The sequence below is a fragment of the Myotis daubentonii genome, chromosome 1 (genome assembly GCF_963259705.1).
Source record: "Myotis daubentonii chromosome 1, mMyoDau2.1, whole genome shotgun sequence".
Lineage (NCBI taxonomy): Eukaryota > Metazoa > Chordata > Mammalia > Chiroptera > Vespertilionidae > Myotis > Myotis daubentonii.
In genome coordinates this window covers 90,783,476-90,801,494 of record NC_081840.1, presented here as the reverse complement: position 1 = coordinate 90,801,494, position 18,019 = coordinate 90,783,476, and positions in this window count along the sequence as shown.

Below are 18,019 nucleotides of genomic sequence, written 5' to 3'. Positions count from 1 at the left end.
ACAGTTAGACACAGGGTTTGAGTTGACGCTAATACCTAGAGACCTGGAGTGTTTGAATTACTCTATTCTTAGTGGGAAATTTGTTTAGACAAAGAATGGAGTCCTGAACAGCTCATTCTAGGACCATTGGCACTGAGATCCAGCTGGTGGTTATTTTGCTAGTCATTGAATGTTTATTTGTGTTTTTTTTGTTTGTTTGTTTGTTTGTTTGTTTTTATTGCTCAAAGTATTACAAAGGGTATTACATATGTGTCCATTTTTCCCCCCGCCCTAGACAGTCCCCTAGCCTCCCCTATCCCCCAGTGTCTTATGTCCATTGGTTATGCTTATATGCATGCATACAAGTCCTTCGGTTGATCTCTTACTCCCCTACCTCCTGCACCCCCACCCTCTCTGGCCTTCCCGCTGCAGTTTGACAATCTGTTTGAGGCAGCTCTGCCTCTGTATCTATTATTGTTCAAAAGTTTATAATTTGAATGTTTATTTGTAATGAACATATTTGGGAGTGGGAAGAACCTTCACTTTTATTCATTCTTTTTTTTTTGAGCAAAGAAACAAAGGTCATGTTTAATATATAAAGTGAAAGCTTTCGTTGTTGGAGGTGGGTCACAAAATTGGGCTTCCTGAGAGTCACAGTAAAAATACAAACATGGTCAATTCTACAGTGTCCAGATTCATGGCGACCTTAAGGTAAAGGCAAATGGTTGGCCCAGAACAGTACAGCTTTTTTTTTTTTAAATTTTGTTTTATTGCTTAAAGTATTACAAAGAGTATTACATATGTCTCCTTATTCATTCTGCAGTGTAGTAAGATCTATCATAGTTGGAAAGGCCAAGTGGAAGCCTCTGAATTTGCGTTCCCACCTGTCAAGCCTATTGACAGCGTTATCACATTCTGGGGAGCATGGCAGAGATTAGCGTTGCCCTTATAGACAAAGGATGCAGGAGAAGTGGATCCCATCATATCCCACTTAATTCCCAAGTCTGACTCAATACAAAAAGTAGGCGAATTCTAGAAGATTGCAGTGACCTATGGCAAACTCAACCAAGTGGTAGTCTCAACTGTAGCTTCTATAAGATGTAGTATCCTTGCGAGAAGATGAGCGCGGTCTTAGGTACATGGTATGAAGCTACTGATCTGGCTAGTGGATCAGAGCAGCATGCATTCATGTGGGGCATATAGTGGTGCATATTTACATTCTTGACCCAGATTAGGTTAACTCTCCCACACTCTATCTTATAATCTGAGCGTACCTAGAAAATGAGAATGTTCCACATAACATCATATGGGTTTACTATACTAATAGCATCACGTAGTTATGATGAAAACCCAATGGCAAAAATGCAGTCAATGAAAATACTGCTCTTTCCTATTTGCTCACACCAGAATTTCCTCTAGGCTAGAATCTGTCATCTCATCTTAGCCCTGCCAAATCCCAGCAGCTGGCCCCCCTGCTGCCCTCACCACGTCTGCAAATAAGTGACAGGTGATCTCCACAGGCTTCTAACAGGCTATCAGGTCACACAGTACTTTGCTTGGAAAAACTCACTTATGTATCTCATCACTGATCAAATTCAAGTACTTCATATTTACAGTTTAAAAGCCTAAAATGGGTTAGTTTATCATAGCCCAGCTTCATGACACTGATGCATGTGCTTGTACAGAGTGGCTATGAGCTTGGTGCTCTTTGATTTAAGTGCAGGAAGCTTTTATTTTTGAATTTCTACCTACTCATGGCAATACATCAAACAATCAGTTTTAATATCTTTAGGGTTAAGTGCACTCATGTAATTTAGAATTAAATGATTTTTATTAAGCACTTTTACAGACTATCTACATGCTATACAACTCCACTGATTAAGGATCATGGTGACTGGTAAAACAGCAGCCCCCATAAATTAGGGAAGCATTAGTGAAATGCATTTTCTGAATACATCACAGAATGCATTCAGTACTAAGTAACTCAAATGTTACAAGAGAGTCCAAATGAAAATGTCCCTCCACAGAGCAAATACACAGATAACTCTGTGGGCTATACTGAATTCTAATAGTGACATATCTCTGGTTTGTGGTCTTTCTGCTCCTGGACTATATTCTCATTCATTTCCTTCTCATCTCAGCCCCATGACCTTCAGCTTCTAGGTTTAGCTGGTTATTTCTCTTTAAGGCTGCTAGGAAATGGGGCTGGAAGTGGGGCAGCAATCAGCCTGGGCTCTGCTCCCTTTACAAAAACTTTGCAGTAGAGCTACTCACCAGTAGAGGGCAGCATAAATCTGTTACCTTGCACATGCTCAGAGAGGCTTTGGGTTTCACCCTTCTTTAATGACTGGAGCCTCCGGGTTGTGTCTGACAGGTGCCACTGGGACACTATGTGATTCTGGGTGCTGTTGAACCAGATCATATCTCCAGTGCATAGCTCCTTGATCAAAATTAATGCAAACCTCTCTTCCTACTGTTTCGGCTGGCCTGGTTGCAGAGGCCTAGTGGAGACAGCTGGACTCTCTCCAGGATTCTTTGGAAGATTAAAGAGTTTTATTTTTGGCTCAGGGGTGCGTTTTTTGTGTTGCTTTTGTTTTGGGGTGTGTGTGTGTGTGTGTGTGTGTGTCTGTGTGTGTGTGTGTGTGTGTGTCTGTGTGTGTGTGTGTCTGTGTGTGTGTCTGTGTGTGTGTGTGTCTGTGTGTGTGTGTGTCTGTGTGTGTGTGTCTGTGTGTGTGTGTGTCTGTGTGTGTGTCTGTGTGTGTGTCTGTGTGTGTGTGTCTGTGTGTGTGTCTCTGTGTGTGTGTGTCTGTGTGTGTGTGTCTGTGTGTGTGTGTGTCTGTGTGTGTGTGTCTGTGTGTGTGTGTCTGTGTGTGTGTGTCTATGTGTGTGTGTGTGTCTGTGTGTGTGTCTGTGTGTGTGTGTGTCTGTGTGTGTGTGTGTGTGTGTGTGTGTGTGTGTGTGTGTGTGTTTGGCTTTTCCCTCAAAAAGACAAACCAAACTTAAATGCTTAAGAGAGAAATTATTCAACTCATGGCATGTGACCTAGCAAATTTTTCTCTTTACCTCCATCAGAAGGATATCTAGAGTCAAAAGGATCTTGCTGGAGCTAGCATCCACTCTTCCAACTAGCGGTTTCTTTCATAGAGTTGTCAGGCCTCAGTTGTAAGAAGAAAACATTTCTCAGAATAATGATAGCAGGGGTTGATGGTAGTGGTAGTCCCTAACCATCAAAGCCAGAGCCAGGCTAATGGGAGAAATAGTCTTTCTTTTATGGAGCATCAGTCTAAAAAAACAAATGCTTGTTATTACAAGTTGCACTTGCTTCACTGGTGACATGTCTCTCACCAGTTGGGAGACTATAACCTCATTGCATTTTCTTCAGGGAGCAAAAATATTCCTCTGTATGCTGTGGACTGAGTGGAGAACTCCCACTCAAATGTGAGTCATGCTTGAGTTTTACTTGAGTTTTCAAGTGCTGTACCCAGCCAGAGAAAGAAGCTTCCTCCGAGAGGGAGGAAGGATTGGTCCCAGAGAGAGCAGGGGGACAAGCCTAACTGGGAGACTAGAAGAGGGGTTTGCGATGGGGACTGGGGTGGGGTGACCAGAGGAGGAGAAAGAACCAGGTGGAGAGGGCCCCTCTCGCACAAGAGGGCAGTGGGAGGGTTGGGGAAGCAGTGTCCGTTTGTAGTCCTAATTGTGGAAGGCACTATCCCTTGGATGATACCAACATATAAATTAAACTTTATTTTCCCCTGCAACACCATTTAGAGAATTACCTGATTCTCCAGTAAAGAACCTAATTTTTCTGTATTATGGCCTGGAGGGCTTGGTTTCATGGAGGCTGATAGGCTTGGGGCAGCAAGAGGACTTCTCCTTTAAGAGCTTTCAGAACTAAGGGTGGGAGCAACACTGCCTCCTTTCTGTGGATTGCCTTTATCACAGGCACAGAGACCAGTGGCACAAGCATGAGAGGCACCAAGACTAACTTGCTGGAATTCTCTGTTGCTCCCTGCTATAACTTCTGTGGGGTCACTCATAGGTAAAAAATCAGATCTTGTTCCCAACTTTCCTTCCAACTCAACACTTTCTCCCCTGAGGGTTTGCCTTTTGGAGGCAGCTGCCCCTTCTCTGTACTTCCATACCCTGTGCTCACACTTGCCAAAGCATCTATCAACGGTATGGAAATTTCCTTTTTATACTGTGAACTTCATGGGGGCAGAGATATTATCAATGTTCTACATCAGGGGTCCTCAAACTACGGCCCGCAGGCCACATGCAAATACAAATATTGTATTTGTTCCCATTTTGTTTTTTTACTTCAAAATAAGATATGTGCACTGTGCATAGGAATTTGTTCATAGTTTTTTTTAAAACTGTAGTCTGGCCCTCCAATGGTCTGAGGGACAGTGAAATGGCTCCCTGTTTAAAAAGTTTGAGGACCCCTGTTTTACATGATTCTAGTCCCGGTGCATATCACAGTGCTTGAACAAAACAGGTGATCAGTTACTGTAAGATAAATGCATGAGCAGATACTTGCCTTATCACATTTAATCCTTATGATTTATATCATTACCTCCCACTTAACAGATGTGAAAACTGAGACTTAAGCAGTTACATAAAATTCCCATATTTGGGGACTGGTTATTGTTCACTTTGGTGTTGCAAAAAGGTATGTGCAGTGTTGTTAGTGGAAAATAAGGCCCAAAAAGGAAGTTGGAGTAACAATGAAGTAATAATGAGTAGATAGCACTTATTGAGCATTTCATACATACCAACACAATTCTAAACACTTAAATGTAAAAAATACATTCATAAATAGCAATACATGTACATGATTTTAAAAATTTTAAAGAAATAGAAGGGCATAGAGTGAAGAGTAAGACTCCCTCCCATGCCTATATCTTCCTCTACCTCATTTCCTCTCTCCTGGGGCAATCATTGTTACTATTTTTTTTTTGTATATCCTTTTAAAGATTTTTATTCTATGTATTTGGAAGCATATTTGTACACAAATGGTCATGTACTAATATACTGTTCTACTTGTGTTACTCATTTTTGACATATTGGAGATCAACTCATATTTTGGAGCTGCCTCATTCTTTATAACTGCCTCTTAGTATTCCATCATATGGATGTGTTATAATCTATTAAACCAGTTCCTTTCTAATAGACATTTAGGGTGTAGCAAATCTTTTCCTATAATAATCAACTATATTAAATATCCTTATGTGTTTTTCTTTCAATTCATGTGAGTATGTGTGAGCTAAGTTTTAGAAGCGGAATTGATGAGCTAAAAGGCATGTACATGTTAACTTTCCACAGATACTATAAAATTGCTCTCCAAGGAAGTTATACTTCTTTATACTCGTACCTATGATGCATTAGCAAACTTCCTGATCTTTGCCAAGCTGATAAGTCAAAATGGATTTTCTCTGTTGTTTTAATTTGTATTTCTCATTCCTATTCTGAATAAAATGAGCATTACTTGATATATTTAAAACATAATTACATTTTATTTCATAAAATATACATAAAAATTTCTAATAATAAATAATATTGATTTAAATTAATTAAAATGTAATTTAAAGTTTAACTGTAATTTAAAATAAATAATATATAAAGTACTTTATAAAATAAGAATTACTTGATATATTTTCCCTTTTTTCTATATTTGTGTTAATTTTTTAATTTAAAATGTTGCTTTTTTGTGTATTTTTAAATTTATTTATACAGCCTCTTTATATATTAGGGGAGTTAACATCTTAATATACATCTTATACCTTTTCCCTTAATTTGTCATTATTCTTCTAAAATTGACTATGGTATTTTCATGTTTTTTAAAAAATATTTCATCTCAAAAAATTTTATACATATACAAAAATAGAATAAATGTGCAAATTTTATGGACTAAATACCCAGCATTATCAATATGTAGACACCATTAATTCATTTATTACCATCCCTCCCTGCAATACCTCTTTCCCTCTAGCCTGCTGGATTATTTTTAAATTAATATACCATTTTATGTGATCTTTGCCTATAGTAATTATAGCCCTGTAGTGACTTTAATGTGTGCATAGTCAAATTCATTAGTCTTTCATTTTGTGGTTTCTGGTGTCCAAGAAACTCCCTGAGAAGATACAACAGAAAGTCACAACAAACTTTTGAGGTGAGTAATGTTTCAAAGACAAGCAAAACCGAGCCCCAGAAAAGTCAGGGTACCTTGCCTTTACACAGCATATAAAAGGTAGGAGTTGGGGCCAAACTGACAACCGAATCCAGGGCTCCCTCTCCTGACCATCATGCCACCCCTGCCCAGGGAGGCTGTCAGGGCCATGCCGAGCAGTCCTGAGACCCCCTGTTGGCACTCGGGGCCTGTCATGCTGCTGAACGGTGAGAGCACATGCGTGGTCCGCTCCACAGCGGCAGCTTGCACACGGGCCTCCAGGTGCTGCACTTTGGAGGCGGCGTGGATCTGTCACAGATCTCCTGGAGAAGCTCGTGGGAGTTCCTGGACCCTGGTCATAGGAAGCATGCATATTCACACACACACACACACACACACACACACACACACACACACACACACACACACTCAGCTGTAAGAACAGTCTCCAGGGACTTGCTTATCTTCATTCTGTCATCTCTGTATTAGGCAAGGAAACAGGCTTTCAGTTATCATGAATCTGGATTGGATATTTATCAAGTGTGTGTGTGTGTGTGTGTGTGTGTGTGTGTGTGTGTGTGTTTCCATTCTGTTCCCCAGAGAACAGTGCAGTTTGATTATATTTGTATATGTAGGCAGGTGAAGATGACCTATTTAATCAGTACATCTAAAGGCTAAGAGATAAGCTATATTATTCAGGCTCAATAACAAAGCTTATGCTAATTTAATCTAACATGTACCATGTTAGGTTAATATGATTTGGATTACATGTATCATTTTTAGAAATTGATGTTTTTGTTGATGGTTTCTCCTGACATCTTTGAACTATAAATATGGAATGCACTCCTTCTCCAACAAAGAAGGTAATTCTCACTAGTGAAGGTAATTAATGGTTATTTGATCATATTACAGCTTAGAAATGATGTTTTAGCTACACAATAGGTTTCCTAATTGGTGATCTAAGGATGACCATGTTCATTTTCTGCCGATAGAGATTTCCTACTGTGTATGGCATTATCTCTTAATACTGTGATAGCAGCAAATAATGGTCATCGCCAGAAGAAAATTAATTTACAATGCTTCAACAATCATTATAAAAGACCTAATAATGCCAATTTAGGTGTAGGATGAATCATCTAATTAGTTAATTAAACAGGACCTTGCTGCCAGTCTCCAACAATGGGGCACACTGTGTTTGTAGGTGTCTGATAGAGCTGAACAATGCCGAGGGAAGGTAAATGAGTGCACACTGACCCCCACTAATGCATGTGATGTCTATAGTCATGAAAGCCTAACTGAAAACAATCGCTCTATTCAAAATCAGGACTAAACAACCAAATTTTAAATAATTTTTATTTTGCTCCTATTTCATGAGGGAAAATTTTTGCTGGCTTACTTGCTAGCTTTGCAACTCCTCAAAATGTCTTTAAATACTGATTTGATTTCTGAACTTCAAAGTTTATTACCATTTAGTTTTTCTTAGAGAAAATAGGAAGATCATTGCCATTGGGTTGAAAACTACCAATATCTCCATTTATTTAACTACTCTTAGTTGCACTACTTGTATCTAATTTATAAAACTCATATGCTCATGTAGGCTATAACAAAAATGGCGTTGCTGATTTTAATTAGCTTGTCTAGCTGGTGGTCTCATGTAGCTGGGGACTCAGAGGTCCCAGTTACTTCTCCCCTTTCAGCCTTTGTTATTTCACACTAATAGGTTTTTGTGTTTTTAGGCTGTCTTCATGTGAGAAGTACCCTGTCCCTTCAGTGAGCTTAGCTGCTTTTCCCTAGGCTTTGCCAGATGTCCTGATTCTTTTTGGAGGGGGGGTGGGGGGGTCTCTTTTTTTTATGGAGGTGGAGGGTGGTGAGCATTAAGACAACCAGAACATCAAATATTTCTCATCTGAATGTAACATAATTATTCAGAAAGAACACCTATCTTTACCAATAAGGTGAAATACTTCTTTTCTAACTGCAAGCCTGAAATAACTAATTTTAAATAGTAGGAAAATTTTCTATTAAAAAAAAAGGTAATGAATGTGATAAAATAAAAGCTATTTAATGATTGAATGGAAGCTCAACATTTTCTTAAAGCGTTTACAAAACCACAATAGGTTTTCTTTCTGTCAATTCAGATGTTTATAGATCATCCGGTCTGGCCTTCTGCCATAGTGCACCTATAATTCCTTATTTTAAAATATTAATTAACTTTTAAGCATAAGTCCTTTAGCTCTGGATACAGTCCTGCCTATATGAAGGAAATAACATGACTGAGGTGAAGAATGGTGTTTCTTGGAATAGGTATTGTTTGCCAAGCTGTATCCAAGAGCCCTACAGAAAGTAGAAAAAAACATTATAGAAGACTGAGCAGACATTTTTATAAGGTCACTTCATTCAGACTGGAAAGTGGCCAGCACAATGTCATTATTTACAACAGGATCTGGGAACACTTGAGGAAATTACAGACCATTTAGTTTTGATTCCATTGTGGGGGGCAGAGTCTTAGGAAGTATTTTAGGAGATTAAATGGGGAACACCGAGAAAAGCACAGCTTGATGAAGGATAGCCAATGCAGCCTCTGGAATGAAAAAGTCATGCTTCGATAATTTTTTGACTTCTTTGAGGAAGTAAATGCCAAGAAAAGCAAATTAATGCCTCAAAATTCTGTATTCTAAATTTCCAGAAGATGTTAGTTTTTCATGACAAATTGGCACACACAGAGAAGTGATTCTTAAAATTGGAGAAATGCAGAAACAAAGATTGGTTGTGCATTAAATTATTTTTAAAGTGAAAAGGAAACAGGCAAAAGAATTTTACTGAAACAGGCAATATAATAGCCTAAGTCAGTTGTTACACTCCATTGTGTTTACCACCAATATCAGCATCATATTTTGTGTGCATTTATTACATAGTTGTATAGAATTTTCCATAAGACAATGGAAAAAATAAAAATCTCCAACATTCAGGAACATACAGTCTAATAGAGGCATTGATTCAGATACGTAGACAGAAAACTAGGTAAACATATAACAAAAATGTAATAAGATAGACTCATAGATTGTTAGTAGTAAGGAAAACATTTTGGTTTTTAAAATTCAGGACAGGCATTCATAGAGTTTTCTCTTTGGTCAGGGAGAAGCAGAGTGTCATGAAAAAAAAAAAAATGTTTCATGGAGGGGCAAGCCCTATAACCATCAAAGAAAGAAGCAGAGCAGGGCATTTTCTGGGAGTGAGACTGACCCGAGAAGTATCTGGGAGGTCGTCCAGGTTGCCCAGTCTACTTGGGAGGTAGGAGGGAAATGGCCTTAGAAGGGTCATCTGCAACTACCCATGAATAGGGAGTTAACTGAAAATGAATAAGGAAATGACATTAATAAGCAAAATGGTATTAAATAAGCAAATGACTTTAAGGTATTTGATTATACACCTCTATATCCTTTCTGAATTTAAAATACTATGATCTCCCAAGAGAGACAGGACACATTTAATAAAGATGGGATCTCAGAAAATCTCTTCTAATTTGATGGGAAAGATTTCCTGGATAAAGTGACGTAAGGATGTAAAACATCCTCCAGAAGGCAGGATTGCCAATATCACAAAAGGGGGAGAGGGTTCACTATACTTACCATGTTCCAGATATTATGCTAATCATTTAACACACATTTTCTTTTACTCCAATTCTGTCTAAAATACTAATAATAGTACTATAATTACCCCCCTTTCACAGTTGAGGAAGCTAAATTAAAGAGAGAAGATAACTTGCTTCAGAATCACATAGCCAGTAAGTGAAAGCTACTGGAGCTAGTTATTTTAAGCCACTATGTGAAAGTGTCCCAATTCACTTGATCGGAAGATTTAATCAGAGGTGGCTGGTAAAAACAGGTATTCCAGGCTCCTCCCCTAAAGCTTCTAGGAAGTAACTTCTAGGATGGGGTCTATGAATGAAATTTTTACAAGGCCCCTAAGTCAGTCTTATGATCAGCCTTGTTTGAGAAACAGTGCCCTAATACCACAATGCCTCTCAGGAAACCAAATTACTGCATCCCAAAGCCTAGACAATTCTGGCAGCTGGAAGGCTATGTGCTGGTAGGTAGGGCCTTAAAGAGGGCTGGGAGAATAGAGCTCCATAGCAATGTTGATCAGTGAGGCTGCAGCCCTGCATTTGCCTGCAGGACACACTCACCCTCCTGGCTCCTTCCTGTGTAAGCAAACTCTCCATGGCTTCAAACAAGTCCCCTTGATAAACTTCACTTCAGAGACCCAGACACCAGAATACTTAGATGAAGTAAAGACAGTAAGATAAATAGAACCAAGTGAGCCCTGACCAGTTTGACTCAGTGGATAGAGCATCGGCCTGCGGACTGAAGGGTCCCAGGTTCGATTCCGGTCAAGGGCATGTACCTTGGTTGTGGGCACATTCCCAGTAGGGGGTGTGCAGGAGGCAGCTGATTGACGTTTCTCTCTCATGGATGTTTCTAACTCTCTATCCCTCTCCCTTCCTCTCTGTAAAAAATCAATAAAATATATTTTAAAAAAATAGAACCAAGTGGAATTATGTAGGAAGGGACCTTTTCTGACAAAAAAAGGGGAGGGGAATAAATATTAACTAGAACAGAGAGGATCTTAAAATATCTAATTTTAGGGAAACTGCATTCGTTAATACTTGGAACCGCAGTTCTTTCTCATCTTTGGTGTCTTTGTTAATTGAATACTTAATTGATGCATAGGACTTTTTTGCAATGAACAACGAATACATTAAAATATGCAATCTATCTTCTTGATATAAGAACTCTAAAAAGATTACACATTTAATTAAATGCACCAGAACTTCAAAGAGCTGCTAAGGTATCAACACACTCTTCAAGGGATCCAGAGGGAAACCACCAATTACATATTCAAATAAACATACCCATAGCAGACTAGGTCTTATTAGTGTTCACATTTCAATCAGTTCGACAAGCATTTATTGAGCTACCTAGTATGTGTCAGGCACTAGGACAATGCTCTAAGGGGAATAGAAAAATGAATACAATAGTCTCTATCTTAAAGAAACGTATGATTGAATAAATGAGATAAAACATTTACACAAATGACTCTAATACAAGCTCTAAACATCCTGAAAGACTATAAAAAGTGTTCAAGGCGTTCAGATTGCTTCCAGGCTCTGAAAAGTTCTCACAGAGGAGATGACATTCAAGCTAAGACTGGAAGGATGAGCAGGATTTGTAGAGGGAGCTTATAACATCCTCATTTTGTACCTTTATGTTTTCACCTGTAAAATAAGAATAATAATAGCTCTCACAGGTTACTTTCTGCAACGATCACAGGGTCAGGCCAGCTTTACAGATAGTTCAAAAGTAGCAGTTACTTCTCAAGAATGTATACACTTGCCACTACTTAATATTAACTCATTTTTAAATGTTTCCAGGGTCACCTTTCAAAGTACTTTGGAGTGATAAAGCATAAGCCTTATAGTAGAAAGGTTAACTTTGAAAACCCCAGAAAATGTACTAGAAGATGAATGTATTATCTAGCTGTGTACAAATCTCTCTCTCTCTCTCTCTCTCTCTCTCTCTCTCTCTCTCTCTCTCTCTCTCTCTCTCTCTCTCTCATTGTTATTGGTTGCTATGTGTTGAAATGAACCAGGTAGTTAAGTTCTTTTTGTGGGTAAAGGGTAAAGAATCCACCTTCTTGACTTGTTTAGCAAAAACGCCTCTCATATCAGTCTTTGGTTCAGTGCCTCATCACTTCACTATTGGAACCTGTACATTTCTTCCAAATGATATTTTGGTAGCTAAGCTTTTCATATGCTATTCTTTTTTCTTTTTTTTTTGTATCTGGGTTCAAAAACTTTTTTTAATTTTTTTCTTTATTGATTAAGGTATTACATACATGTCCTTATCCTCCCATTGCCGCCCCCCCCCCCCATGCCCTCACCTCCCTGGTGTCTGTGTCCACTGGTTAGGCTTCATCTGCTATTCTTTCACACAAACCACCAGCAGATTAATTTTCCTAATGTGGTGCTCGATTCATATCATTTTGCTCAAAAGTCCTTCCGTGGCTCCCTTCTGCTTTCCAGAGAGAATCCAGACTCCAGGGCCTGTCATTCCAGACTCTCTACAAGCTAGACCCAAGACACCTGTCTAACCTTAAATTCCTCCACACTCCCATGTCTGTGGCTTCGCTTATGCACCTCTCACTGGCTAAAACACTCAACCTTCATATATCAAAACTAGAGGCCCGGTGCACAAAAATTTGTGCACTCGGGGGGGGGGGGAGGGGGGGTCCCTCAGCCTGGCCTGTGCCCTCTCGCAGTCTAGGACCCCTCGGGAGATAACGACCTGCTGGCTTAGGCCTGCTCCCGGGTGGCAGAGGGCAGGCCCAATCCCTAGGTGCAGCCCCTGGTCGGGCTCAGAGCAGGGCTGATTGGGGAGTTGGGGCGCCGCCCCCTGTCACACTCAAGGCAGGGTCGATGGGGAGGTTGTGGAGCAACCCCCTGTCACACACAGAGCAGGGCCCATCAGGGGGGTTGGGGCTCTGTACCCTGTCACGCACAGAGCAGGGCCCATCAGGGGGTTGGGGTGCTGCCCTCTATCACCCACAGAGCAGGGCGGATCAGGGGGGTGGGGCGCCGCCACTCTCACACTCAGGGCAGGGCTGATGGGGAGGTTATGGCTCTACCCCGTCACACACAGAGCAGGGCCCGTGGGGGGGGGGGGAGCTCCCCCCTATCAGGCACAGAGCAGGGTGGATAGGGAGGTTGTGGCCCCGCCCCCTGTCACACACAGAGCCGCAGGGCGATCAGGGGGTTTGGGTGCTGCCCCCTGTCGTGCTGATTCCAGTGCCGGGAGGCCTCACGGCTCTGCTGATCCCGGTGCTGGGAGGCATATTACCCTTTTACTATATAGGGTAGAGGCCTGGTGCACGGATGGGGCCGGCTGGTTTGCCCTGAAGGGTGTTCTGGATCAGGGTGGGGGTCCCCACTGGGTGCCTGGCCAGCCTGGGTGAGGGGCTGAGGGCTGTTTTCAGGCTGGGGGTGACTGAACTCCCAAACGCTCCTTTTTTCCTTTTTTTCCTTTTTTTTTTTTTAATTCTGGGCCAGCTTTAGCTTGAGGCTTGGCTCCAGCTCTTAGGCCTCCGGCTGAAAGTAGGTTTCTGGCCTTTGCTTACAATGTTGCCAATCTGCTGGCTGAAGTTGGGCGTATTTGTTACAATGTTTCTTAAACTGCCTGCTCAGAGGCAGCGGCTGGCGGGGAACGCTGGTTTCCTCCGTCACTGAGGCAACCAAGCCTCATGTTAGTTTCAAGCTGCCTGGCTGCCGGCCGCCATCTTGGCTGACAGTTAATTTGCATATCTCGCTGATTAGCCAATGAAAAGGGTATCGGTCGTACGCCAATTACCATGTTTCTCTTTTATTAGATAGGATAGTAACCATCTCTCAATTCTTTCCCAGCTCGCTTCCAACCCTGCACCAATATTCTGTACATACTGCTTGGTACTGCACATATTTGAGTACATGGCTATATTCATTGGGATAAATAACAGCTGCTTACAATATAATACACTAATACAATATTATTTCCTCCTTAGAGCTTGCTTATTTTAGGCACTGAAAAACTTGTTTGATTATACAAATATTTAGTAATAATAATACTATTTAGCATTTATTAACTACTCTGTTTCAGGTGCTGTTTAAGTTCTTTACATACATTACCTATCAAGGACCCTCTGACATACGTATTTTATTATCCCCATTAAGAAAAGAGGAAACGAGGACACAAAAACCAATTCACCCGAAATTATACAGCTGGTAAGTTGGAATCAGGCAGTTTTACCCCCGATGCTCTTAATGAAGACACTATGCCAGCTCCACTGTTTATAAAGTCCTTATTATCTATAAAGCACTTTTACAAAATTTTCCTTTTGCAGTTGCAACAAATTAATGAGGTTACAATTATTATCCTCTCTTTCCAGATGTGGAAACTGAGGCTGAGTGGCAGGCCCAACGTTATCTAGTGAGTCCCAGGGTGAGGACTTGAGCACGGAGGCCATTCCTCCTTACTGCTCAAAGGAGTCACAGCATTACGTCCCCACAGCATGAACAGAGGTAGGCAGGTGCCAGCAACTAGGAATGCAGCCCAGGAGCTTGTCAAGATCAGTGTGTGAAACAGGTGCATTCCTGTTGCCAAGTGGCCATCTGACAATGTAACCCAAGTAACAAAATGGGAACTCATTGAGCTCTCACCTTGCCCTTCTTATTTCTCCTACCATAGTCAAACTCATATTGATTTGGGGGAAGACTATTTGCTCCTCTGTTTCTGGAAATGCCTCTTAGTTCGTGTTCACCCCAAATAAGAAGAATTTGGGTGCAGACATTTATTTGGGAAATGATTCTAGGAAGCAGAAGTAAAGGAGTGGTGAGAGTGGGACAGGAAAGAAGGCGGTAGCAATAAAAGGTGTGTTATCAAGATGGTTATTGGCAGAGGACCTAAATAGACACCTCCAAACTGGACATACAAATGGCCAAGAGACATATGAACAAATGCTCAACATCACTAACCATCAGAGAGATGCAAAATTAAAACTACAATAAGGTACCCTCTCACACCTGCCAGAATGGCTACCATCAATAGAACAATAAGCAACAAGTGCTGGTGAGGATGCAGAGAAAAGGGAACCCCAGTACACTGCTGGTGGGAATGCAGACTAATGCAGCCACTGTAGAAAATAGTATGGAATTTCCTCAAAAAATCGAATATGGAACTGCCATTTGACCTAGTGATCACACTTCTAGGACTATATCCTAAGAAACCCGAAACACCAATCAGAAAGAATATATACACCCCTATGTTCATAGAAGCACAATTTAAAATAACTAAGATCTGGAAACAGCACAAGTGCCTATCAGTAGATGAGTGGATACAAAAGTTGTGGTACATTTACACCATGGAATACTTAGAGCTGTAAAAAAGAAGGATCTCTTACCCTTCAAGACAACATGAAGGAACCTGGAGAGTATTATGCTAAGCAAAATAAGCCAGTCAAGAAAGTACAAATACTACAAGATCTCACTTATATGTGGAATCTAATGAACAAAATAAACTGACAAACAAAATAGAGCCAGAGAGCCCTGACCAGTTTGGCTCAGTGGCTAGAGTGTCGGCCTGTGGACTGAAGAGTCCCAGGTTCGATTCCGGTCAAGGCATGTACCTTGGTTGTGGGCACATCCCAGTAGGGGTGTGCAGGAGGCAGCTGATTGATGTTTCTCTCTCATGGATGTTTCTAACTCTCTATCCCTCTCCCTTCCTCTCTGTAAAAAATCAATAAAATATATATTAAAAAAAATAGAGCCAGAGATATGGAAGCATGCAACAAACTGAGAATTCTCAGAGGGAAGGGGTGGGGGTGGGGGGAGGAAGAGATTTACCAAAGAACTTATATGCATATACCCATAACCCATCAACACAGACAATAGTGCAATGAAGGCCTGGGGGTTTGGCATGGTGAGGAGAGGGTCAATGGGGGGGGCAGCGGGGAGGGGAACATCTGTAAAACTTTCAGCAATAAAGATACATTTTTTTTAAAAAAGATAGTTGTTGGACAAAGGTGCCTCCATTACACGTGGATCTTTGAGAAATATACAGAATGCCTTCCAGAATTATCCATCCCAAAGGCAGAAGGCTGGAGCACTTATCCACTGCCATTTCCACTCCTGGTTGACAAGTTCCTGCAGGCATTAATTCCATCTACCCCTGACTCCCTTTCCAAGTAGGTCCAGTAATCTCCTGTATCTTTGGAGTAGAGAGAAGGGCAAAAAATGAAACATACACATGAATGTTTGAAGTAGGACAATATTAGTCTGAGTCTGAACTTGCATCTATTGTCCACTACAGCTGTGACTGTAATCAGAGGCGGGCTGACAGGATGCAATGCTAGGCAGCAGAGCTTCTCTTATACCAACTGAATTTCATCTGAAGAATTTTTAAATCTCCTGGGGTTTTAATTCTTTGGATGCTTTTTGACAATATCCTAAAAATATCCTAACTATATTTCCTAATCATAATAACACGCCTTCAATAATATAGATCCTAATTATTTAAAAACTTCCCATTTTATAAAATGACCAATGTATCCTATACAAAGACAGCTCAGACCTAACATTACTAATTTGAATATATGAAGATTATTTGACTTTATGATAAATGCTTGAGGACATTATTTAAAAATGATGGTGAAAATATAAATTTGTAATGTAGACAGCAAAACTAAGTTTAAAAGACTTTAAAAATATTTCAACTAGCACTAGTAGGATTTAGTCTTAGTTGAGTTGTAGGGGTATAGTAAGTGGGATTAAGAGGATAGGTTTTAGAATCAAACAAACTCATTGACTGTGAATATGAATTTGAGCTAGTGTATCAGTCAGCTATTGCTGAAATAAAGTTACGTAACAAATAATTCCAAAATTTCAATGGCTTACAACAATAAGCATATATTTCTTGGATACCAAGCCTTTGGGCAGATTTGACTCTGTTGGGCTCATCTGGAATTGGCTTGGCTGGGCTCCAGGCTTTGAATTACGTTCAGGTGTACTTATGTTTCTCTTTATTCTCCTCAGAACAGTAGCTACGTAGGCAGTTTCTTTTCATAGTGAATAGCAGAAGCACAAGAAAGAAACCAGTACACACAAGCACATTTAATCCTTGGTTCACATCTCTTCTATCCACATAACCTTGGTCAAAGTAAATTGTATTACTAATCTCATATCAATGGGTTGAGGAAATATACTCTGCTTACTCCTGTGGGAGGTGTCAAAAAGTCATATGGCAGAAGGAGGCAGTAAAGAACTAGGAATGATAATCCAATCTGCTTGATCCATAAAATGGGGATAATAATATTTACTTTAGAATGTATTGTAAGGCTTAAATTAGATAATTCATGTGAAATGAATATTGCACTTGTGGTACATAGTAATTGGTCATCAAATATTAATTCCTTCTATTTTACCCCCTTCCCTATCATTAGGAGAAAGGTAGAGGGAAGCAATGCTTCCTTTCTTAAATTAAGTGGAAAAGTGATCAGTCTTTTAAAGTGAAGAAAATTTGTTCATTAGCTAATATTTTTCTCATTCTTGACTACTTTAATATTTATTTACTACCCGCTTTCTTCCTACCTAACTGCAAAATGATCATCAAAACCAGAAAAATAACATCAATATACTGCTGATATCTAATTCTCAGCCTCCACTAAATTTTTCCCAATTGTCCAAACAATCCAGTTCAGAATCATGCATTTAGTTGTCTAGCATTTTAGTCTCCTGGAATCTGGAACAGTTTCTCAGTCTTTAATTGATTTTTATAGCTATACTAGAGGCCCAGTGCATGAAAATTCATGCACTGGAAGGGGTTCCTCAGCCCACCTGCCCCCCTTCTCATAGTCTGGGAGCCCTCAGGGGCGGAAGGCGACCTGGTTATCAGGGGAAGACAATGCCCCCATCACACCTCTGCTGCTTCCACTGCCGGCAGCACAAGCCTCTGCCAGCCCTGGTTACCTGTGCCTCGGGCCCACGCTGGGTAGCTAGGCAGCTGACATCCGAGGCTTGCCTGTGCCTTGGGCCAGCCCTGGGTGGCTGGGGGGCTGAGGGCGGGTCCAGCTGCACTGTGCGCCTGCCACCCCCCTGGTGGGGCTGAATGGACTGGGGGACTCCGGCGGGGCTGAGGGGACTAGGCACTGCCATCTTGTGGCTATGGGCACTGCCATCTTTGTGATGGTGTGATGGTCAATTTGCATATTCCCTCTTTATTAGATAGGATTAGTTTTCTACAGTGAGTAACAGTTGCTACAACTTAACAGCTTTAAACAATACATATTTAG